The sequence below is a fragment of the Chiloscyllium plagiosum genome, unplaced genomic scaffold (genome assembly GCF_037043375.1).
Source record: "Chiloscyllium plagiosum isolate Xiang-an unplaced genomic scaffold, Cpla_swu_hap1 HiC_scaffold_25, whole genome shotgun sequence".
NCBI classification, from domain to species: Eukaryota; Metazoa; Chordata; class Chondrichthyes; order Orectolobiformes; family Hemiscylliidae; genus Chiloscyllium; species Chiloscyllium plagiosum.
Genome location: NW_028270163.1, coordinates 50,731,349 through 50,756,615, shown reverse-complemented (window position 1 = coordinate 50,756,615; position 25,267 = coordinate 50,731,349). Strand labels below are relative to the sequence as shown.

General features: G+C 48.1%; 1 protein-coding gene across 1 annotated transcript in view; it reads right to left on the bottom strand.

Annotated features, from left to right (window-relative positions):
* gcgra (glucagon receptor a) overlaps positions 1-4,681 on the bottom strand; it is a 101,675-nt gene extending 96,994 nt beyond the window's left edge. Inside the window, exon 1 of the mRNA XM_043715013.2 lies at positions 4,411-4,681. The gene's annotated coding sequence lies outside the window, so the exon portion shown is untranslated. The remainder of the gene's footprint in view (positions 1-4,410) is intronic.
* Positions 4,682-25,267: the final 20,586 nt, after the last annotated feature.

Here is a 25,267-nt window from a genome sequence, read left to right as displayed (position 1 = left end):
CCCCACACTCTCAAACCCCCCCCCCCACACTCTCTCACCAACCCCAAACCCCCCCAAACTCTCAAACCCATCCCCCCACACTCTCAACACCCCCCAACCCCCACACACTCAAACCCAGCCCCCCACACTCTCACCCCCAACCCCCACACTCTCAAACCCACCCCCCACACTCTCAACGCCCCCCAACCCCCACACACTCAAACCCATCCCCCCACACTCTCAACACTCCCAACCCCTACACTTTCAAACCCACCCCACCACACTCTCACCCCTAACCCCCACACTCTCAAATCCGCCACCCCACACTCTCAAACCCACCCCCCACACTCTCTCACCAACCCCAAACCCCCCCAAACTCTCAAACCCATCCCCCACACTCTCAACACCCCCAACACCCCCAAACTCTCAAACCCCCCCCCCCACACTCTCACCCCCAACCCCCACACTCTCAAACCCCCTCCACACTCTCACCCCCAATCCCCACACTCTCAAACCCACCCCCACACTCTCAACGCCCCCAACCCCTACACTCTCAAACCTACACCCCCACACTCTCTCACCAACCCCAAACCCCCCCAAACTCTCAAACCCATCCCCCCACACTCTCAACACCCCCAACACCCCCAAACTCTCAAACCCACCCCCCCACACTCTCACCCCCAACCCCCACACTCTCAAACCCCCTCCACACTCTCACCCCCGACCCCCACACTCTCAAACCCCACACTCTTAAACCCACCTCCCCACACTCTCACCCCCAACCCCCACACTCTCAAACCCACCCACCCCACACTCTCACCTCCAACCCCCACACTCTCAAACCCCCCCACTTTCACCCCCAAACCCCTACACTCTCAAACCCACCTCCCCACACACTCACCCCCAAACCCCACACTCTCAAATCCATCCACCCCACACTCTCACCCCCAACCCCCACACTCTCAAATCCCCCCACTTTCACCCCCAAACCCCACACTCACAAACCCACCTTCCCACACTCTCACCACCCCAACCACCCCACACATTCATCCCCAACCCCCACACTCTCAAACCCACCCCCCACACTCACCCCCAAACCCCACACTCTCAAACCCACTCCCCCACACTCTCACCACCCCAACCCAACCCCCCCACACACTCATCCCCAACCCCCACACTCTCAAACCCACCCCCCACACTCACCCCCAAACCCCCACAATCTCACCCCCCACCCCCACCCCAGACTCTCAAACCCACCCCCCACACTCTCACTCCAAACCCCACACTCTCAAACCCACCCCCTCACACTCTCACCCCCCAAGCCCCAACCCCCACATTCTCACCCCCAACCCTCACACTCTTACCCCCACCCCCAGACTCTCAACCTCAACATCAAAACTCCCAAAACATCCCCACCCTCAGGAATACCCGGGACGGGGGGAATACCCTGAGGGTGGGGTGGATACCCGGGGCTGGGGGAATACCCTGGGGGTGGGGGGAATACCCGGGGCGGGGGGAATACCCTGGGGTGGGGGAATACCCGGGTCGGGGGGAATACCCTGAGGGTGGGGGGAATACCCGGGGCGGGGGGAATACCCGGGGCGGGGGGAATACTCTGAGGGTGGGGGTAATACCCGGGGCCCGGATTGGGTCTGGAATGGGGCTGCGGTTTTTGATCCGCGCCTCTCAAACCAGGCAGCGAGGATGAGAGCGGCGCCACAGCAATGCAGAGAGACACTGAACATTCCCAGTACGCTGTATTCCTGAGGCTGGGATGGTGTGGCCCTGGACTCTCTGATGGACCCCCCTCCCAATCTGCGAAACTAACCGCGGGGAGGGGGGAATCCTCACCCTCACCCCACTGTAAGCACAGAGCCCAAACTCCCACCGTCCCGCTCCGAGACCGCGGGAACCGCTCCCTCTCCCTCTCCCTCTCCCAGTCCTTATCCCTATCCCTATCCCTCTACCAATCCCTCTCCCTCTCCCAGTCCCTCTCCCTCTCCCAGTCCCTCTCCCTATCCCTCTCCCTCTCCCAGTTCCTCTCCCTCTCCCAGTCCTTATCCCTATCCCTATCCCTCTCCCAGTCCCTCTCCCTCTCCCAGTTCCTCTCCCTCTCCCAGTCCTTATCCCTATCCCTATCCCTCTACCAATCCCTCTCCCTCTCCCAGTCCCTCTCCCTCTCCCAGTCCCTCTCCCTATCCCTCTCCCTCTCCCAGTTCCTCTCCCTCTCCCAGTCCTTATCCCTATCCCTATCCCTCTCCCAGTCCCTCTCCCTCTCCCAGTTCCTCTCCCTCTCCCAGTCCTTATCCCTATCCCTATCCCTCTACCAGTCCCTCTCCCTCTCCCAGTCCCTCTCCCTCTCCCAGTCCCTATCCCTATCCCTCTCCCAGTCCTTATCCCTCTCCCAGTCCTTATCCCTCTCTCTGTCCCTATCCCTCTCCCTGATCCTCTCCCTCTCCCAGATCGCTCTCGCTCTCCCTGGGATTAACTGTCCCGGGCCGTGGCAGGATTCAATAGATAACCGACACCGGGAGAAGCTCCAACAACAGCCGCAGAGAGACAAGCAACAAAACACACACACACAGACACTCACTCTCAAACACACACTCACTCTCAAACACACACTCACTCTCAAACACACACACTCACTCTCAAACACACACTCACTCTCAAACACACACAGACACTCACTCTCAAACACACACAGACACTCTCAAACACACACAGACACTCACTCTCAAACACACACTCACTCTCAAACACACACAGACACTCACTCTCAAACACACACTCACTCTCAAACACACACTCACTCTCAAACACACACAGACACTCACTCTCAAACACACACTCACTCTCAAACACACACACACTCACTCTCAAACACACACACACTCACTCTCAAACACACACACACTCTCAAACACACACTCACTCTCAAACACACACAGTCTCAAACACACACACAGACACTCACTCTCAAACACAGTCTCAAACACACACTCTCAAACACACTCTCAAACACACACAGACAGTCTCAAACACACACACAGACACTCACTCTCAAACACACAGTCTCAAACACACACTCTCAAACACACACTCTCAAACACACACACAGACACTCTCAAACACACTCTCAAACACACACACAGACACTCACTCTCAAACACACAGTCTCAAACACACACTCTCAAACACACTCAAACACACACTCACTCTCAAACACACACACAGACACTCACTCTCAAACACACACTCTCAAACACACACTCTCAAACACACACTCACTCTCAAACACACACACAGACACTCACTCTCAAACACACACTCACTCTTAAACACACACACAGACACTCACTCTCAAACACACACTCACTCTCAAACACACACTCACTCTTAAACACACACACAGACACTCACTCTCAAACACACAGACACTCACTCCCAAACACACACTCACTCTCAAACACACACACAGACACTCACTCACAAACACACACTCACTCTCAAACACACACACAGACACTCACTCAAACAGACACACACACACTCTCAAACATACACACAGACACTCACTCAAACAGACACACACACACTCTCAAACACACACAGACACACTCAAACACACACTCACTCTCAAACACACACACAGACACACTCAAACACACACTCACTCTCAAACACTCACTCTCAAACACACACAGACACTCTCAAACAGACACGCACTCTCAAACACACACACAGACACTCACTCTCAGACACACTCTCAAACACACACTCTCAAACACACACACAGACACTCACTCACAAACAGACACTCACTCTCAAACAGACACACAGACACTCACTCACAAACAGACACACTCTCAAACACACACAGATACTCAAACACACACAGACACTCAAACACACACACGCAGACACTTACTCTCAAACACACACAGACACTCAAACACACACACACTCTCAAATACACACAAACTCTCAAACACACACAGACACACTCTCAAACACTCTCACACAGACACACACACTCAAACACACACTGACACACAATCAAACACAGATCCACACACAATCAAACACACAGACACACAATCAAACACACAGACACACAATCAAACACAGACACACAATCAAACACACACAGACACATAATCAAACATACAGACACTCTCTCACATACAGACACTCAAGCACAGATACACACACACAGGCACACTCACACAGACACTCACACAGGCTCTAACTCACATAGACACTCTCATTCTCACTGACACACACTCACACGGACACACAATTTCACACAGAGAGACAGACACTCACATACTGACAAATAGACAGACACACATTCACACAGAGAGAACCACACACTAACAGATCCACACACACGGGCAGATATTGAGAAACGTGGAGTGGGTAACTCACCGTCCAGGAGCTGAGGCAGACAGGAACTGGCAGCAGCATCTTGCTCCTGAGCACAGTGTGAAGTTCCTTCTCTCTCCCCTTCTCTCTTTCCCCAACGCGTCAAATAATCCCAGAGTCCAATTGCAGGAGGTGATGAAGTGAGGAAAGTTTACTGGAGGGTTAGCTGAGCTGCAGCCTGCTTTCCGCTCTCTCTCTGACTGGGGGCAATACGGACACAAACTCCCCAGCAAGGGGAGGGAGCGCATGCGCAGCGATCCACGCCCCCCACAAATATCATTACCGTACAGTGTGAGGCCATTCAACCCAACGTACCACTGCTGGCACTTTCCCTGTTGGCTAACAATTGTTTAGCATTTCGAGGATTTGAACTGACTATTTCATGTGACCCCAGGCAGTGCATAACCATTCACACCCCAGCTCAACTTGGGACTTTTTATTACCGTCTCTTGGAATGTGGGTGTGTCTGGCTGGACCAGCATTGATAGCCCGTCCCTATTTGCCCTTGAGAAGTTGATAGTGAGCTGCCTTCTTGAACCACTGCAGTCCACATGCTGTGGGTTTGACCCATAGTGCCCTTATGGAGGGAGTTCCTGGATATTGACCTAGTAACAGGGAAGGAACCACAAATATATTTCCACCTCAGGATGGTGTGTGGTTTGAAGGGGAAACCCACGCAGACACAGGGAGCTAACTCCACACAGACAGTTATCTGATGATGGAATCGAACCCAGCTCCCAGCTGCGGTGAGGCAGCAGTGCTAACCACTGAGCCACCGTGCCACCCCATTGCCTGGGGTTTGTCTGACGCGACCATAACTTGCCACTTGTCAGACCAAGCCTGGATATTGTCCGGATCGGGCTGTATTTGAGAATGGACTGCTTCAGTACCTGAGGAGTTGTGAATGATGCTGAACATTGTGCAATCATCAGCGAACATTCCCACTTCTGACCTTGTGATGGAGGGAAGGTCATTGGTGAAGCAGCTGAAAATGGGATTGGAGGAGGTTGTGGGATCTTCTGGTACAGTGATAGTGTCCCTACCTCTGAGACAAGAGCTGTTGAGGTGTGTCTTAACATGGATCTGAACTTTGGGAAACTATCTACCCTGATGAATTTCTGTAAAGGTGTCCTGGAGCAAAGATGACTGACCTCCAACAACCATTACCATCTTCGTTTGTGCCAGATATGATTCCAACCAACAGACAGTTTTCCCCATTTCCCACTGATGCCAGTTTTGCCAGGGCTCCTTGATGCCACACTTGGTTTAATATTGCCTTGATGTCAAGGGCAATCACTCTCACCTGATTAACTCCCTCTGACATGCACTTGCCCATTGCCTCAGTCCTGTACTGGAGATAGACAACTCAAAGTAATTATCAGACACAGTGTTCGAATATCGAATATAGATCAGTCCCAGAAAAAAGACACACTGTGTCCTGTATTAGAGATAGATCACTCTCAGTAACTAACACACAGTGCCCTGTATTGGATATAGATCACTCCCGTAACTAACACACACTGTCCTGTTTTGGAGAGAGATCATTCCCAGTAACTCACACACACACACACACACACACTGTCCTGTTTTAGAGAAAGATCATTCCCAGTAACTCACACACACACTGTCCTGTTTTGGAGAGAGGTCTTTCCCAGTAACTCACACACACACTGTCCTGTTTTGGAGAGAGATCATTCCCAGTAACTCACACACACACTGTCCTGTATTGGGGAGAGATCATTCCCAGTAACTCACACACACACTGTCCTGTTTTGGAGAGAGGTCTTTCCCAGTAACTCACACACACACTGTCCTGTATTGGAGAGAGATCATTCCCAGTAACTCACACACACACTGTCCTGTTTTGGAGAGAGGTCTTTCCCAGTAACTCACACACACACTGTCCTGTATTGGAGAGAGATCATTCCCAGTAACTCACACACACACTGTCCTGTTTTGGAGAAAGATCATTCTCAGTAACTCACACACACACACTGTCCTGTTTTGGTGAGAGATCATTCCCAGTAACTCACTCACACACTCCTGTTTTGAAGAAAGATCATTCCCAGTAACTCACACACACACTGTCCTGTTTTGGGGAGAGATCATTCCCAGTAACTCACACACACACTGTCCTGTTTTGGAGAGAGATCATTCCCAGTAACTCACACACATACTGTCCTGTTTTGGGGAGAGATCATTCCCAGTAACTCACACACACACTGTCCTGTTTTGGGGAGAGATCATTCCCAGTAACTCACACACACACTGTCCTGTTTTGGAGAGAGATCATTCCCAGTAACTCACACACACACTGTCCTGTTTTGGGGAGAGATCATTCCCAGTAACTCACACACACACTGTCCTGTTTTGGAGAGAGATCATTCCCAGTAACTCACACACACACTGTCCTGTACTGGAGAAAGATCATTCCCAGTAACTCACACACACACTGTCCTGTTTTGGAGAGAGATCATTCCCAGTAACTCACACACACACTGTCCTGTTTTGGAGAGAGATCATTCCCAGTAACTCACACACACACTGTCCTGTCTTGGAGAGAGATCATTCCCAGTAACTCACACACATACTGTCCTGTTTTGATGAGAGATCATTCCCAGTAACTCACACACACACTGTTCTGTTTTGGAGAGAGATCTTTCCCAGTAACTCACACACACACTGTCCTGTTTTGGAGAGAGATCATTCCCAGTAACTCACACACACACTGTCCTGTCTTGGAGAGAGATCATTCCCAGTAACTCACACACACTGTCCTGTTTTGGTGAGAGATCATTCCCAGTAACTCACACGCACATTGTCCAGTTTTAGAGAGTGATCTTTCCCAGTAACTCACACACACACTGTCCTGTTTTGGTGAGAGATCATTCCCAGTAACTCACACGCACATTGTCCAGTTTTAGAGAGTGATCTTTCCCAGTAACTCACACACTCATTGTCCTGTTTTGTAGAGAGATCCCTCCCAGTAACTCACCCACAAACAGTGTCCTGTTTTGGTGAGAGATCATTCCCAGTAACTCACACACGCACTGTCCTGTTTTGGAGAGAGATCCCTCCTAATAACTCACACACACACTGTCCTGTTTTGGAGAGAGATCTTTCCCAGTAACTCACACACACACTGTCCTGTTTTGGAGAGAGATCCCTCCCAGTAACTCAGACACACACTGTCCTGTATCGGAGAGACATAATTTCCAGTAACTCACACACACACACTGTCCTGTTTTGGAGAGAGATCCTTCCCAGTAACTCACACACACACTGTCCTGTATCGGAGAGAGATAATTTCCAGTAACTCACACACACACTGTCCTGTATCGGAGAGAGATCCCTCCCAGTAACTCACCCACAAACAGTGTCCTGTTTTGGTGAGAGATCATTCCCAGTAACTCACACACTCACTGTCCTGTTTTGGAGAGAGATCATTCCCAGAAACTCACCACACACTGTCCTGTTTTGGTGAGAGATCTTTCCCAGTAACTCACACACACACTGTCCTGTTTTGGTGAGAGATCATTCCCAGTAACTCACACACACACACACACACTGTCCAGTTTTGGAGAGAGATCATTCCCAGTAACTCACACGCACACTGTCCTGTTTTGGTGAGAGATCATTCCCAGTAACTCACACTCACACGCACACTGTCCTGTTTTGGAGTACACTGTGACTTTTCAGGTTTGCTCCGCAGATTAGACCTTAAATCTTTTGCAAAGTCATCGCCCAATGGATTAGAACTAAACACAAAAAGTGCTGGAGAAACTCTGCAGGTTTTGTTTGGAGAGCGAAACAGAGTTCCTGTTTCCCACGCGGAATGGGTTGTGTTCCGGACCCTTTAACTGCTGATACAGGGACTGTAAACTCTGGGGAGTTTCTGCAGCACTTCCTGTATTAAGCTCAGATCTCCAGCACCCCACAGGCTCTCCGTCTCTGTTCAATTGACGTGATCCGCGCCAAATGGGTCGTTGGGATGAAAAGAATGAATTCGGAATGGGGAGGAACGTCTTGGAAAATGAGAGTTGTTTTATTTTGTGAGATATCTCGATCTCTCTGAGAGCAGTCAGGGACTGGGGACGGTCTCTCTGTGGGAGATCTGACGACTGGATCAGGGGAGCAGGAGCAGATAGATCTCTGCACCGTCTGAGAGGGACTGGGGCTGTTAGCTTTTACCTTTCCAGTCAGCTGGACCAGAGTTATATTCTCTCTACATCACCCCCACTGTGGACCCAGTATGGGGTCTGTACTGGAGAAGGATTACCTGTGTTTCTGCTCACTCAGATTTCATGATACCGGTTTACCGGTGAGGTAGGAAGGTCTGCAGAAGGAGAAGGGGGGGGGGGGGGGAAGGGCACTAGCCAGTGTGAACATTGTGCAGTTGGGGTATCGCTGGGGACAGTCTGTTCAAACAAGGGGCTGTTCAATGCTTCAGCCCAGGAGACCCCTCTCGGATCCCCTCACAGGATTAGTGTAGGCCATTCGGCACTTCTATAGCCTGTTCCGCCTATCAATGACATCGTGACTTGATGTTGGCCAATATCCCTTAATATCTTTGCCTAACTAAATTTATCTATCTCAGATTTAAGATTAACAACTAATCTACCAACCCTGCTGTTTGTGGAAGAGAGCTCCAAACCTCTCCCACCCTTTCTGTATCGAAGTGCTTCCTAGTGTCTCTCTTGAACCAACAGAAATAGAGATTGCTGGAAAAGCTCAGCAGGTCAGGCAGCGTTCGTGGAGAGAGATCAGAGTTAACCAGAGTCACATAGTCATAGGGATGTACAGCACGGGAACAGACCATCAGTCCAACTCGTTCATACTGACCAGAAATCCCAACCTAATCTAGTCCCATTTGTCAGCACTTAGCCCACACTGCCTCAGAGCACCAGGGACTCAGGTTCGATCTCGGCCTTGGGTAACTGTCTGTGTGAAGTTTACACATTCTCCCTGTGTCTCCGGGCACTCCAGTTTCCTCCCACAATCTAAAGATGTGCAGGTTAGGTGAATTGGCCATGCTAAATTGCCCATTGTGTTCAGGGATGGGTGAGCTAGGTGCACTAGTTAGGGGCAAATGTAGAGTAGTAGGGTAGGGGAAAGGATCTGGGCGGGTGATTCTTCAGAGGGTCGGTGTGGACTTGTTCGACCAATTGGCCTGTTTCCACACTAGGGGGATTCTAAGATTCTATGATAAACCCTTCCTATTCATATACCCATCCAGATGCCTTTAAATGTTGTAATTGTACCAGCCTCCACCACTTCCTCTGGCAGCTCATTCCATACACATACCTCTGCATGAAATAGTTGCCCCTTAGGTCCCTTTTATATCTTTTCCCCTTTCACCCTAAACCTCTAGCTCTGGACACCCCCACCCCAGGGAAAAGACTTTGTCTATTTACCCTATCCATTGCCCCTCATGATTTTATAAACCTCTATAAGGTCACCCCTCAGCCTCCGACGCTCCAGGGAAAACAGTCCCAGCCTGTTCAGCCTCTGAACGGTCACTCAAACCTGAAACGTTAACTCTGATTTCTCTCCACAGATGCTGCCAGACCTGCTGAGTTTTTTCTATGTGTTTCAGATTTACAGCATCCACAGTTCTTTCAGTTTTTATCTCTTCTGAATGGTCTGACCCTAATTTGTACCTAGTCCAGACCCTAGTTTGAGAATCCCCAACTAGTAGAAATAGTTTATCTTTATCTACCCTGTCTTTTCCTGTTAATAACTTGAAGACTTCAATCAGACCACTCCGTAATCTTCTAAAATCTAGAGATAATGGGCCTCATTTGTATAATCTCTCCTCATAACCTAACCCCTGAAGTTCAGCTATCATTCACCATGAGTGTGGTGCTGGAAAAGCACAGCTGGTCAGGCAGCATCTGAGGAGCAGGAGAATCGTGGAGCTTGGTGGGGTGGAAGGTGAGGACCAGGGGGTTTCTGACCTTGCAGTCCTCACTTTCTCCAAGTATAATTCATGTAAACCCTACGTTGTGCTCCCTCCATGGCCAATCCATCCTTTCTAAGGTGTGGTGCCCAGATCTGCTCACAGTACTCCAAGTGGGGTCTGACCAGGGATAGATTAGCGTGGTGACCACCATTTAGTGGGCAGCACAGTGGCTCAGTGGTTAGCACTGCTGCCTAACAGCGCCAGGGACCCGGGTTAGATTCCTGCCATTGGGCAACTGCCTGTGTGGAGTTTGCACATTCTCCCTGTGTCTGCGTGGGTTTCCTCTGGGTGCTCCGGTTTCCTCCCACAGTCCAAAGATGTGCAGGTCAGGTGAATTGGCTATAGGAAATTGCCCACAGTGTTAGTCAGGGATGAATGTAGGGGAATGGATCTGGATGGGTTGCTCTTCGGAGGGTCGGTGTGGACTTGTTGGGCCGAAGGGCCTGTTTCCACACTGTATGGAATCTAATCTAATCTAATCAACTGGTTAGTTCAGATCACTGGACAGCTGATTAGTGATGCTAACATTCTGGGGTCAGTTCTATGAAGGACTCTCCCTGTCAACCTCTCCCCTCACCTGAGGCATGTTGACCCTCGGGTTAAACTAGCATCAGTTGTCGCTCTGGTGACTTTACTTAAACAGAGTTTCCTCTGTGTTGCTGTAGCCGCCATTTGGTCCCTGTTGCTATGTCCAAGCTGAGAAGGTGCTGTGTTCACCCCAGAGACTTAACCAGCAACTCTGGCCTACCAATCCTGGTGTAGTTGCTGAGGAAATGCAGCACTGTCAGAGGTGCAGTGTCTTCATTGAGATATCAGACCCTGGAGCTATTAGTAAGAAGAATTCTCCCCAGGGGTCTGAGCCAGTATTAATTCCCCACTAGTCCACATCACCCAAATATAGAGCCAGACTTTCTCATTTTTAATCATGATTACAGTCCATGAGGTTTCATTCTGCATGGAGTTCACATTTCCTATATTAATGATCAGGGTTCAAAAAGGTTTTCTTGGATGTCTGACCCCACCTACCCTGGTAACCCTGCATTTCCCATGGCTAACCCACCTACCCTGAACACTCTGGGGCAATTTAGCATGGCCAATCCATCTAACCTGACCAGCTCTGGACTCTGGGAGGAAACTGGAGCAACCAGAGGAAACCCACGCAGACACAGGGAGAATGTGCAAACTCCACACACAGTCACCCAAGGTGGGAATTGAACCTGGGTCCCTCGTACTGTGAGGTAGCAGTGCTAACCACTGAGCCATCTGATCCTCAATAAAAATTCCAGAATGAAGGATGATAGGACCCACAGAACTGTGGGAAATGACAGGGGAATGGGATAAACTGGGTGATTCTAATAGAGCCAGTACAGGGATGATGGGCAGAACGGCCTCCTGCTCTTCCTTGATGCTGTGATTTTTTATTTCTGAATTTGATCTGTCCCAAAGGGGAGCTGTCCTGAGAGGAAGGTAATTTCAACAGCTGGAGCTCAGTATTTATTTGACCTCAGGACCAATTGTCCCGCAAACAGAAGCTTGGGCTGTGACTAAAAAAAGGAGCTAGGTCAAAGGCTACATTTACGTTTGAGACTCGGGACCACCCAATGAACAACGTCACAGTAGATCAACTTGTATGGAAAGTATTAGATGCTGTGGACAGTCAATTGGCCAATACCACTGCATACCAGTTTTCCCTAAGGTTCAGATGATCAAATGCACAGGAACTTTTGGTAGGACCATGCAAAACCTGTAGTGACTGTCAATAGCTTAATTACCAAGTGCTCTCTTTCCTAGATGTGGAATTGGTGACAGGTCCATCGGCAGGAACACTGAGATGTGATGGAGTATGGCTTCCCAGTCAGAATCCCCAGGATGTTCCGGACCTGTCATTACTCAGTGTCCTGACAGCATTATCTCAATAACAGTGTCAGATCAGGGAACCTGGAGGAGGTTTATAATCAGGAATTTCGAAGAAACACACTTGGATCTGGGGTTTGTCCACAAGATGTAGCAGCAAGAGTGGGCCATTCAGCCCATCATGCCTGCTGTGCTATTCAGTGAGATCCTGGCTGATTGGATAATCCTCCACTCCACCTTCCTGCCTCTTCCCTATAACCCTTGACTCCCTCAGTGAATAAAGACCTACATCAACTGTGAATATACTTAATGACCCAACCTCAACAACCCTCTGCAGTGAGGAATTCCACAGAGTCAATGCCCACTGAAAGATGGAATTCCTCCTCATTTCTGTTTTAAGTGTGCAACACCTTATTCTGAGACTTTGGCCTCTGGACCTAAACTTTCCGATAAAGAACCTTTCTGGATCGACCCTGTTAAATCTCTTAGGAAGCTGGCATATTTCAACGAGGTTGCCTCTCAGTCTTCGATATTCCAGTGAGTATAGGTGCAATCTACTCAACCTCTCCCCCATACCTGCTGTTAGCTTGGTGAACCTTCCCTGGACTGCCTCGAATACCATTCTTCCTCTGAGCCAGGAGTCCCAGGTTCAAGTCCCACCTGTGTGTAATTACATCTTTGAACAGGTTGATGTGAAAGTATCTATCAAGCAATTGAAGTTCAGTTGGACCATATTGTGATGCTAATCTGATGTATGCACATCCTTGGCTATCTCCTGGAGTGATATGTACGAAGACCTTTATCCTCTTTTAATAACATTCACACCGTTTTCTGATTGACTCCTGATAAAATGCAAATTTACAACAGCTTTAAATTCAGCAGCTTCAAATTAATATAATTCTAAAAGGATTGATGATTGTCTCATATTCCAAAGACTTTATGGGTCAGAGTATTGAGTACAGGAGTTGAGAGGTCATGTTGCAGCTGTACAGGACATTGGTTAGGCCACTTTTGGAATATTGCGTGCAATTCTGGTCTCCTTCCTATCGGAAGGATGTTGTGAAACTTAAAAGGGTTCAGAAAAGATTTACAAGGATGTTGCCAGGGTTGGAGGGTTTGAGCTATAGGGAGAGGTTGAATAGGTTGGAGCTGTTTTCCCTGGAGCGTTGGAGGCTGAGGAGTGACCTTATAGAGGGGCATGTATAGGATAAATAGACAAAGTCTTTTCCCTGGGGTCGGGGAGTCCAGAACTAGAGGGCATAGGTTTAGGGTGAGAGGGGAAAGATATAAAAGAGACCTTAGAGGCAACTTTTTCACACAGAGGGTGGTACATGTATGGGATGAGCTGCCAGAGGATGTAGTGGAGGCTGGTACAATTGCAACATTTAAGAGGCATTTGGATGGGTATATGAATAGGAAGGGTTTGGAGGGATATGGGCCGGGTACTGGCAGGGTGGGACTAGATTGGGTTGGGATATCTGGTCGGCATGGACGAGTTGGACTGAAGGGTCTGTTTCCATGCTGTACATCTCTATGACTCTATGACTAGGGCATCATAGAATCCCCACAGTATGGAAACAGGCCATTCAGTCCATACTGACCCCCTGAAGAGCATCCCACCCCATCCCTGTAACCCTGCATTTCCCAAGAATAACACACCTCTCCTGCATATCCCTGAACACTATGAGCATATTCCCACAGCCATTCCACTGCACATCTTTGGATTGTGGGAGGAAACCAGAGCACCCGGAGGCAACCCAACATTGGTGTTGACTGCATCATCAGTAATATTCCAATCCAGAGTCAGAGATATCAATCCGCTCCAACCTCCTCTCCGACCTATCACCTTCTCCCCACCTTCATCTCCCTATCGCAATCTCAGCTACCTTCCCCCCAGCCCCATCCCCCTCCCATTTATCTCTCAGCCTCCCAGCCCACAAGCCTCATTCCTGATGAAGGGCTTGTGCCCAAAACATTGACTCTCCTGCTCCTCGGCTGCTGCCTGACCCACTTGTACTTTTCCAGCACCCCACTGTTCGGCTCAGAGATGTTAGAGCCACACCAAAAAATTCCAAACTCAAGATACGGTCGCATTTTTAGACGTGCCCTAGCCCACAGGAACGTTTTCCCTTTTATTGGTTGAGAATGCATTAGGAAAGCTCAGAGTCCATTTCTGGATCAGTATTCAAGAAGGGAAGAGGGTATACAATAGGATGGGGTGTCACGTCATACAGTGTCACAGAGCAGAGGGAAGACAATGTGTCCATGTTGGTCAAGAAATGCCAGTTCCTGACCTTTCTGTACAGTTCTGTGTATTCTGCACCCATACTCTTCCTTCAGAGACTGGTGAAATAATAATAATGTTGCTCGTGATGTCGAGCGAGCCAGCCTAATGCATGGGGATGCAGTGACTGGTTGAATTTAATACTGTTAAGGTAAACCATCTGGAGTTGAAAGCTAGCCTCAGTAAATGGTGACCACTAATGGATCACCTTCAGTGAAGGAAATCTACCATCCTTACCTGGTCTGGCCTGCACGTAACTCCAAGCCCAGAGCAATGTGTTTGACTCTTAAATGCCCTCTGAAATGGCTGAGCATGTCGTTCAGGTTAAGGGGCAGTTAGGGACGGGAGTGGGGGGATTGCTAATGCTGGCCCAGCCAGCCACAACCACGTCCAGTGAAAGAATAAAGAATTTTGTGCCAAGTGGCCTTTTGGAAGTTACAATTCCAGTGCAGGGTCCACCACACTTTCAGACAGTGCATTTCATTGGAGGCTCAGTTCATTGAGGTCCTGAGACCACTCTGGATTATAAAATATTCCTGATGAAGGACTTATGCCCGAAACATCGTCTCTCCTGCTCCTCAGATGCTGCCTGACCTGCTGTGCTTTTCCAGCACCACACTTTTCGACTCCTTATAAAACCTGCAGTCCGCTTTCAACAACATAGTGTGGAATATGGGCTATTTCTTGCTGCCAGTCCATTGCGTGTAACTGACTGTGAGGTTTCCCAGAATAAATTGAAATGTGCCTTCCTTTTTATCTACAAGATCGATGGAAAGAGTGGCTAAAATTATCCCCCTATACATCTCTCTCCAAACAGCCCCAGCATGTTCCTCTGAGTGAAACACTCACACAGTTTCCCCTTTAAAAAAAGATGCCACAGTCTCTGCCTTAAAATCTCACTAAGATAAAACATTCCAGTCTCCCACAGCATGATGAAATATCTGTTAACCGCTCTCCTCCTGCTGACAGTCAATATAAAATGGATGAGCTGACTACTGCCTGACTCACCAATCTCCACATCTGAGGATACACTTGACATAGAGGGGATGTGACTGAGGTTCACCCTGGGAGGCAGAGCTTTCTTCTGAAGAGACATTGAGAAAACTGGGCCTTTTTCTCTAGAGTTGAAGAATGTGGGGCTGGAAAAGCACAGCAGGTCAGGCAGCATCCGAGAAGCAGGAGAATCGACGTTTTGGGCATAAGCCCTTCATCAGCTCAAGGGGGCTGAGAGATAAATGGGAGGGAGGGGGGTGGCACTGGGGGAAAGGTATTTGGGAATGCGATAGGTAGGTGAAGGCGGCAGTAATGCCTTCAACTTCATCTATCTATTGCATTCACAGCTAACATTCTCCCAGTCCCACCCCCCCCCTTCATCCAACTATCACATTCCTGACCACCTTCCACCCCAGCCCCACCCCCCCCAATCCAACTATCACATTCCCGACTACCTTCCACCCCTGTCCCACCCCCCCAATCCAACTATCACATTCCCGACCACCTTCCACCCCAGCCCCACCCCCCCTCACCCAACTATCACATTCCTGACCACCTTCCACCCCAGCCTCACCCCCCCAATCCAACTATCACATTCCCGACTACCTTCCACACCTGTCCCACCCCCCCAATCCAACTATCACATTCCCGACCACCTTCCACCCCAGCCCCACCCCCCCTCACCCAACTATCACATTCCCGACCACCTTCCACCCCAGTCCCACCCCCCCTCATTCAACTATCACATTCCTGACCACCTTCCACCCCAGCCCCACCCCCCCCAATCCAACTATCACATTCCCAACTACCTTCCACCCCTGTCCCACCCCCCTAATCCAACTATCACATTCCCGACCACCTTCCACCCCAGCCCCACCCCCCCAATCCAACTATCACATTCCCGACTACCTTCCACCCCAGCCCCACCCCCCTTCATCCAACTATCACATTCCCGACCACCTTCCACCCCAGCCCCACCCCCCCTCACCCAACTATCACATTCCCGACCACCTTCCACCCCTGTCCCACCCCCCCCCCTCACCCAACTATCACATTCCCGACTACCTTCCACCCCAGTCCCACTCCCTCCCTCCCATTTATCTCTCAGCCCTCTTGGGCCTCCCTCACTTTCCTGATGAAGGGCTTATGGTCGAAACGTCGATTGACCTGCTGTGCTTTTCCAGCACCACACTGTTCGACTCTGATCTCCAGCATCTGCGGTCCTCACTTTCTGGCTATTGTCTCGAGATGATCTCAATGAAGCTTCCAAAAGTCCTACCATGATCAGCATGCCAGGTTGGGATGGGATGTTTCCCCAGGCAAGTGAATCCAGACCCAGAGCAACACTCTCAGAATAAGGCTCAAGGCCATCGAGGACTGAGATAGGAAGGATTTCTCCACCTAATGTGCCATGAGGTTTTGTAATTCTGGACCATGGAGGGCTGAGCATGCTTCACAATTCAAACTGCTCCAGAAAGGAAATCAATAGATTTCCAGGTGTGGATAGTGCGGGATGATGGTGTTGAGATAGATGATTAGCCATGATCTGTTTGACCAGCAGAGCAAGTTCAATGGGCTGAATGGCCTGCTGTTGCTCCCATTTCCTAAGTCTACCTGTCTCAGCAGAGCAGCCATGGCACCATGTGACAGATGCATCTTTGCAAAGACTTCCCTTATTAAAATCTTAGTTCCTGGATATGTACCAAAACATTATTTTTAATGATCTCTGGAGTTTCCTTCTCAGAGTCCTGCAGTCTACAGGTTACGTGCAGTCTACAGTCTGCAGTGGGGTCAGCCAAGAGTTGAGGGGGTTGGACAGTCTTTGTGAAGCAGTAATGAGTTCACTGGGTTTGTCAACATGTAGTGAAATAAGGCAATGCATGTTGTCAAGTCTGCTAGGGAGTACTTGGTTATTGATCGCGTTGGGTTTAGACAATGTAAAAAACATTGTTGAAATGTGTTCTGGTGGCAAGCACAGGGCTGGAGGGAAGGTAATATAAAACCATCCCGCAGGATTGGATGGGGTACCCAGGAACTTGGCTCCTCTACGATATCATTCGGCTAATCCCCTTGAATTAAACAGCCCTCCTCTCGTTCTAGCTTCCTGGGTTGGACCCCTTTTTGGTAAAGGAATCCTAGAATATTTGGTGAAATTCTGTGGAATCCCCTCTCCCTCTCCCTCCCACAATATAAATTAAAAAGGAAAAATGAAGAGAAAGTCAAACAGTGCAAAATTAGACTAACAGCTAAACAGCACAATTTTTGGATCACCAAAATAATACCATATCATAATTATTTCATTTCAACTGACATGAAAATCATGTCACTTTGGGGATAAACCCTGTCACTCTTTTTTAATCAGTACTTTAAAAAAAAAAAATCATTCACAGGATATGGGCATGATCAGTATTTGATGTCCATCCCAAATTGCCCAGACAAACATTCAAGAGTCAACCACATTGCTGTGGGTCTGGAGTCACGTGTAGGCCAGATTGGGTAAGGTTGGCAGTTCCCTTCCCTAAAGGACATTGGTGAATCAGATGGGACTTTCCAACAATTGACTACAGTTTCATGGTCATCATTAGACTCTTAATTCCAGATTTGTATTGAACTCAAAGCCCACCATCTGCCTTGGTGGGATTGAAGTCCAGATTGTTGGAATATTACCAGGGTCCCTAGCTTCATAGTCTGGCGATAACATCTATAGGCCTCCTCTCCCCAGTACTGGGATACCAGTGCCACGTTGCATTCTGATCTATAAAGCTAGTTGTTAAACGATGGTTGAACTGGATCCAATCTTTCCTCAGTCTTCTATTTATTAACAGTGTGATACTTTGTAAATGCATGTACCTGCTAATGTAACAGCACCACAGTTTCAGTCAGTGTCACTTTAGATGTGTTCAAATGAAATGCTGATTAATGCTCACCCTGTCTGTTATGATACATCTAACATGTTGAACTTGCGTATTTTTTGCCTGAAGCTCTATCTGTACTTCCTGCATGTTCTCTGTCTTCTTTACCAGCCTATTCTGCTGAAGTCAGGTTTAACCACTCTGCCTTGTACAGTCAATCTGACACCCTCAAGATTTTGCAACGTCCGTATGACCATAAGACACAGGAGCAGAAATTAGGCCATTCAGCCCATTGAGTCTGCTGTGCCATTCAATCATGGCTGATAAGTTTCTCAACTTCATTCTCCCACTTTCTCCCCGTAACCCTTGATCCCCTTGACACTCAAGAACCTATCTATCTCCACCTTAAATATACTCAATGACCTGGTCTCCACAGCTTCTGTGGCAGTGAATTCCATAGATTCCCCAATCTCTGGCTGAAGACGTTTCTCCTTATCTCTGTTCTAAAAGGTCTTCCCTTTACTCTAAGGCTGTGTCAGAGGGACTAGTCTCACCTACCAATGGAAATACCTTCCCAACATCTACTCTGTCCAGGCCATTCAGTATTCTGTATGTTTCAATTAGATCCTCCCTCATCTTTCTAAACCCCATTGAGTATAAACCCAGAGTCCTCAAAGGTTAAGCTTTTCATTCCTGGGGCAACTCTTGTAAAGCTCCTCTGAACACACTCCAAGATCAGTACATCCCTCCTGTGATGTGGGGCATGAAACTGCGCACAGTACTCCCAAATGTTCCTCGGTCTTCCAATCAGTGCGGAGGTGTAACCCGAGCCTCGTTGTTAGCTGGCAGGGTATTTCAGCCTGCACCTCTCCTTCATTTCTCCGCGGGAAAAAGAACTCAGATTACTGTCGGTGAAATAAACAGTTGAGGGCATCGAAAGACAACATGTGTTGCGGTTCGATTTACCATATCTTGAGCTCACTGAGCCGAAACACAAGTCCTGGCCCAACGGGGAATGAATTCGATTCAGCCAGCTGCACGTTTGCTCAGGTTTCTGTTCCGGAGAATGATGGAGAGTCACACTGGGTCGAGATTATCAGAAAATACTCTGCTCTCCACATGAGCATCTGCCACTTTGAATGGGTTCACTAAAATAAACAAAACTCTGATCAGAGCTCTTGTACCAGAACTCCTTAAGTGGCCAATTACCACATTTGCTGCTTTTATAAACAATTAAATAGGAAAGGTGACTCTCTAGCCACCAGCTTTCCTGTGTTTTGTAATTTTCTCTTATGTTTTCCTGTCACTGATTTTATATTGTTTTCCCCGTCTACCACATGTAACCAAAATTAATACATACACATTTAAATGATAACTTCCAACCAAGTTGTAGTCTACTCAAATGAATCTACTCAAATGCTTTGCCTTGCCTTTTACGGCTGCTATTAATTTGTGTGGAACAGAATTATTCTCAATATAAATATATGGAAATAAATTGGATAAAGTTGGCAATGGATTTGTAAACAGTGCTGCCATCGGTCAACTCAGACTGATGAAAAGTGGGAAATGGTCTGCTACAGAGATTTTCGGAGGAGATGTTAAATGGAGGACCTGCTCAAGGGGTTGTAAACGGATTCATAACCAGGGGAGGAACAGGGAAATTCTCTCCAATCTCCAGCTCGATGCCTATCCCTCAACCGACATCGCAACAAAGCAGACCATCTGACTATTGTCACATCGCAGTTTCTGGGCGTGCGCTGTGCACAAATTGACTGCTTTGTTTCCCACAATGCACTGGAAGCCACACATCAGAAAGCATTTCATTGGCTGTAACAGTACTGTGGAACAGTGTGTATTAGAGTCAGCCATTGGAGCAATGCGAACCTAATCATTCAGCAGGATTTGAGATTGTTCTTTTATTGGTTCCCAATCCTTATTAATGACTTTCTCTTAATCATTCATGAGGCATGGGTATCACTGACTATGCTGGTAATTATTTCCCATCCCAAATTACCCAGAAGGCTGTTTGTGATCAACCACATGTTGCTGTGGGTTTGGAGTTATATGTAGGCCAGGCCAGGATGCAGTTTCCATCCCTAAAGTTGACTCTTAATAGATTCAGGAATCAATGCACAGTTTCAAAATTGACAAATTTTCAAAGTGGGGACAGGGTACAGTAGAGACTGATCCCTGGGATAGCAGTACAGACGTATGAGGAGAGAGAGGATCAGTTAGGACTAAATTAATTGGAGTTCAGTAGAATGACTAGGGTTCTCATAGAAACCTGTAAAATTCTAATGTGTTTATACAAGATAAATGCAGGAAGGATGTTCCTAATGACTGGGGAACCCAGATCAGGGGTCACAGACTAAGAATACAAGGTCGGCTAGTTAGGACTGAGAGTGGGGAGACATTTCTTCACCCTGAGAGTGGGGAGCCTGTGGAATTCTCTGCCACAGGAAATGTTTGAGGCCAACACATTCGTGGGGATGCTCTGGCTAAGAGCTGGCATTGAGTCGACGGGCCGATGGACCTCTTTCTGCACTGCTACTGCTACATGACTTGTCTCTGCGTGAATCTCTGCCCCATGCAGCTGCTGCACCTGCGTGCATTGCCAGCAGAGGGCGATGATATGCTGACCCTGACCAATATCCATTTGCTCAGAGCAATGGGATTATGTTCTCATCGTCCAGGAACACGTTTCTGCAGGAGTTCAGAGCCCACCGGGGTTTCAGTGCAATCACCATGAAAAGAAAATGCATAGTACTCAAATTCATCAGCTGAAGCTTGCATTTCTGCCGTGAAAGGACACGAAGAACAATAGATTACATTTACAAAGGGCCTTTAATACCATGAACTATCTCAAAGTTTGACGCTTAGCTGCAGGTGGAAATACTTGATCAAATCCAACCCTAAAATCCCTTCAAATCGATGTGAAAACAAAGCGAGAATGATGTGTGCGGGGAAAAGAAACACTCAGTGAGTGGTTGGGGGTGGAATACGCTGTCTGGAAATGGGATTGAGGCATTTTCACTCAGACATTCAAGAAAGCATTCGATGTTTTTTATTGAGCATAATAGTGGTGTGTAGGGGTATGCAGAAAAGACAAAAGATTGGCACTACATAATAATAAGGGTTCAGAAAAGATTTACAAGGATGTTGCCAGGGTTGGAGGATCTGAGCTACAGGGAGAGGCTGGACAGGCTGGGGCTGTTTTTCCCAGAGTATCGGAGGCCGAGGGGTGACCTTATAGAGGTTTATAAAATCATGAGGGGCACGGATCGGGTAAATAGACAAAGTCTTTTCCCTGGGGTGGGTACGGGTTTAGGGTGAGAGGGGAAAGATATAAAAAGAGACTTAAGGGGCAATCTTTTCACACAGAGGGTGGTGTGTGTATGGATTGAGCTGCCAGAGGAAGTGGTGGAGGCTGGTACAATTACAACATTTAAGAGGCATCTGGATGGGGATATGAATAGGAAGGGTTTGGAGGGATATGGGCCGGGTGCTGGCTGGTGGGACTAGATTGGGTTGGGATATCTAGTCGGCATGGACGGGTTGAACCGAAGGATTTGTTGCCGTGTTGTATATCTCTACGACTCTATGTTAGAGGTAGTACAGGTACAGTTGGCTGAATGGCCTCATTTTACACTGTGATAAGTGTGAGATTCACATCTCCGGGCAGTCTAGAAAATAATCCCACTGTGATTGTACTGAAGTGAACACTGGTGTATTTCGAAAACCTATCATTGCCTCTGAATCAGGCGATGTCTTTAGTGGAAGAATTTGCATTTGCAACACAATGGAACCGCAATTAATGCCACAGTTGATTGAAGATCAGGTTGACTTACTGTGTTCAATCCTGAGCAGTATGAGAACTGGATTAAAACATGATTTGGAGATGCCGGTGTTGGACTGGGGTGGACAAAGTTAAAACTCATACAACACCAGGTTATAGTCCAACAGGTTTATTTGGAAGCACTAGCTTTCGGAGCGATGCTCCTTCATCAGGTAGGATTAAAATAGTTAAATTATAACTAGTTGCATAAACAAGGCTTGTAACCCCTTGGTGATCCCTTCTCGGGCAATTTGAGGTATTTAACTTGTTTAAAGAGTATATTGAGAGGAACGATTTTTCTCCCATGACTGTATCCAGAAGAGATTTAAAAATTTGCATGAGGTCTTTCAGGAAGCTGTTTTTACACACAGCGGAGTGTGTTTACTTCAGTAACAGATTCATCCCTTCCAGTATTCCCTTGCTGCTGCCTGTTATATTTACAGTTCCATTTTCTAGCTGGACAATTGCAGCCCCAAATGAAATTAAACCTGCTCTGTTGATATTATAGGCTTCCCTCAGTGAGATGTGGGGTGTGTCAGCCAAATGTCACATCATAATCATACTTACTTCTCCCGATGGATCCTGCCGTCTGTGTCCGGGTTCTGGTGGATCTGACATTCCCTTGAGTTGAAGGAGTTGAGGGAAACAGAAGCCATCCCCTTCGCCTCATCACTCGGCACCTGGAATGTCACAGGAAAAGCCTGAGCATCGTGACACACAGAGAGAGATAGAGAGAAGCAGGAAGGTGTACAAAGTTAAAACTCACACAACACCAGGTTATAGTCCACTAGCTTTCGGAGCGCGGCTCCTTCATCAGGTAACTGTGGAGCAGGATGGTAAGACACAGAACTTACAGCAAAAGATCACAGTGTCATGCAACTGAAAGGATAAATAGAAGCAGGAAGGAGCAGTGGAAAATAACACTGAGGATGATGTAGAAAACCCCAGGCCACTCTGGAGAGAGAGCCAGATAGAGGCCAGAGTGGCCGGGCTCACTGCCAATGGCCACCATCCTGTCGGTCTCAGAGAGAAACTGGAGACGACGAGTGGAGACCACATGGCAAAAGGAAAGCACAGCTTTAATAAAACCGGTTTGTTTTGGTTTGACCTTTGAGCATGATGGGAAACTCCAGGGCAACCAATGAGAATCATGGGACTTATCCAAACTTATAATTGTTTGTCTTCCTCACTCTAAGAATCTGTACAGCATGGAAGCAGGCCATTCGGCCCATCAGGAATATGGCAACCCTCCAGAGAGCATCCCACCCCCTTACCCTACCCCTGCGTTTCCCAAAGCTAACCCACCTGGCCGCACATCCCTGGACACTATGAGTAATTTAGCACGGCCAGTCCACCCTAACCTGCACACCTTTGGATTGTGGGAGGGACCCAGAGGAAACCCACACCAACACGGGACAATGTGCAAATTCCACAAATGGCCTGAGGCTGGAATCAAACCTGGATCCCTGGTGTTTTGAGGCACCAGTGCGAACACTGAGCCACCATTCTGCACTGTAACCTCTCTCAGCCAGTCAAGGTAGCCAGTGCCCTGTTAAAGCTCTACCTACCTGCAGCCCCATTACAGCCAGTCTGATCTCCACACTTTGTCTGAACGTGTACATTTCAAAGAGCTGTTCACCTTTCAGTTCCCCAGTCCCTGCCTGCTGGGCACAGTCCGGACGGTGTATTGGAGGTATGGAGACCACACTGCCCTGATATAGCACAAACCTGCCTTACCTCTCTTCATGCAGCAGAACATAAGAAATGGAGCAGGAGTAGACCCTTCAGCCCATCGAACCTGCTGTGCAGCCATTCAACACAACCATGCTTGATGTTAGGTTTCAGCTCCCCCTTACCGTCCTCACCCCTTATCGTTTGACAGAGGGATTTTAAAGCCTTTCTATTAGTGACTGTCACTTATGTTTGGTTCCTCCTATAGTGATTGTAATAAGGTCAGCCAGGTGGACGTCATAGAATGGAGTTCCCTGATTGGGGCTGTTAACCTGGTCCAATCAGGGAGCTCTGGCTGACAGATGTAAACAGGAGGGTCAGAGATTCAATTCACTCTGAGGGAGCTGGATCAGTGTCAAGGATCTCCGTGTGTAAATGAAGGGGGAATGTGGTCTCAGCATACCAGCCTATGGAGAGCTATTTCACCCCCGACATGTTACCTAAATTTTCCCTTATATCTTTGAGTCTTGTAAAGAGAAGTTGTTTAAAAGAAATTAAAGGAAACTGGAACTGGTGAAGATTGGGAGTTGTATAAAACACAGAATCCCTACAGTGTGGAAACAGGCCATTCGGCCCATCGAGTCCACAGTGTTACTGAGTAAATTTTGAAATTGCATCACGGAAGCCAATAGTGGGGCAGATGATCAGGAATTTAGTCAAAGAGATCAAAATGTCTTATACCATAAGCCATAGGAGCAGAATTAGACCATTCGGTCCATCTGCTCTGCCATTCACTCATTGTTGATGTTTCTCAGCTGCTTTCTCCCCTTAACCTTTGTTCCCCCTACTAATCAAGAACTTATGTATCTCTGTCTTACATCCACTCAGTGACTAGGCCTCCACAGCCCCCTGCAGCATGGAGTTCCACACATTCCCCACCCTCTGGCTGAACAAATTCCCTCCTCATCTCAGTTCGAGAGGGTTGTGCCTTCACTCTGAGGTTGTGCCCTCGGGTCATAGTCTCTCCCACTGATAGAAACATCTCATCCACGTCCACTCTATCCAGGCCTCTCATATTCTGCATGTTTCAGTCAGATTCCCCTCTCATCTTTCTAAACTCCAGCAAGCACAAGCCCAGAGTTCTCAACCGCTCCTCAATGATAAACCCTTCATCCCCAGGAGCATTCTCATAAACGTCCTGTGGATCTCCTCCAAGGCCAGTTCATCCTTCCTTAGATACAGGGCCCATACCTGCTCACAATATTCCGAATGTGGTCTGACCGGAATGTGAGTCTTATCGGAGGAGGCAGAAGTCAAAGGTCAGACTTCGGTTTAGAAGGAGCAAGCTCTGATTGGAGAATCAACCTGACTCTTTGAAGAAATACCTAGATCAATGATTCAAGACACAA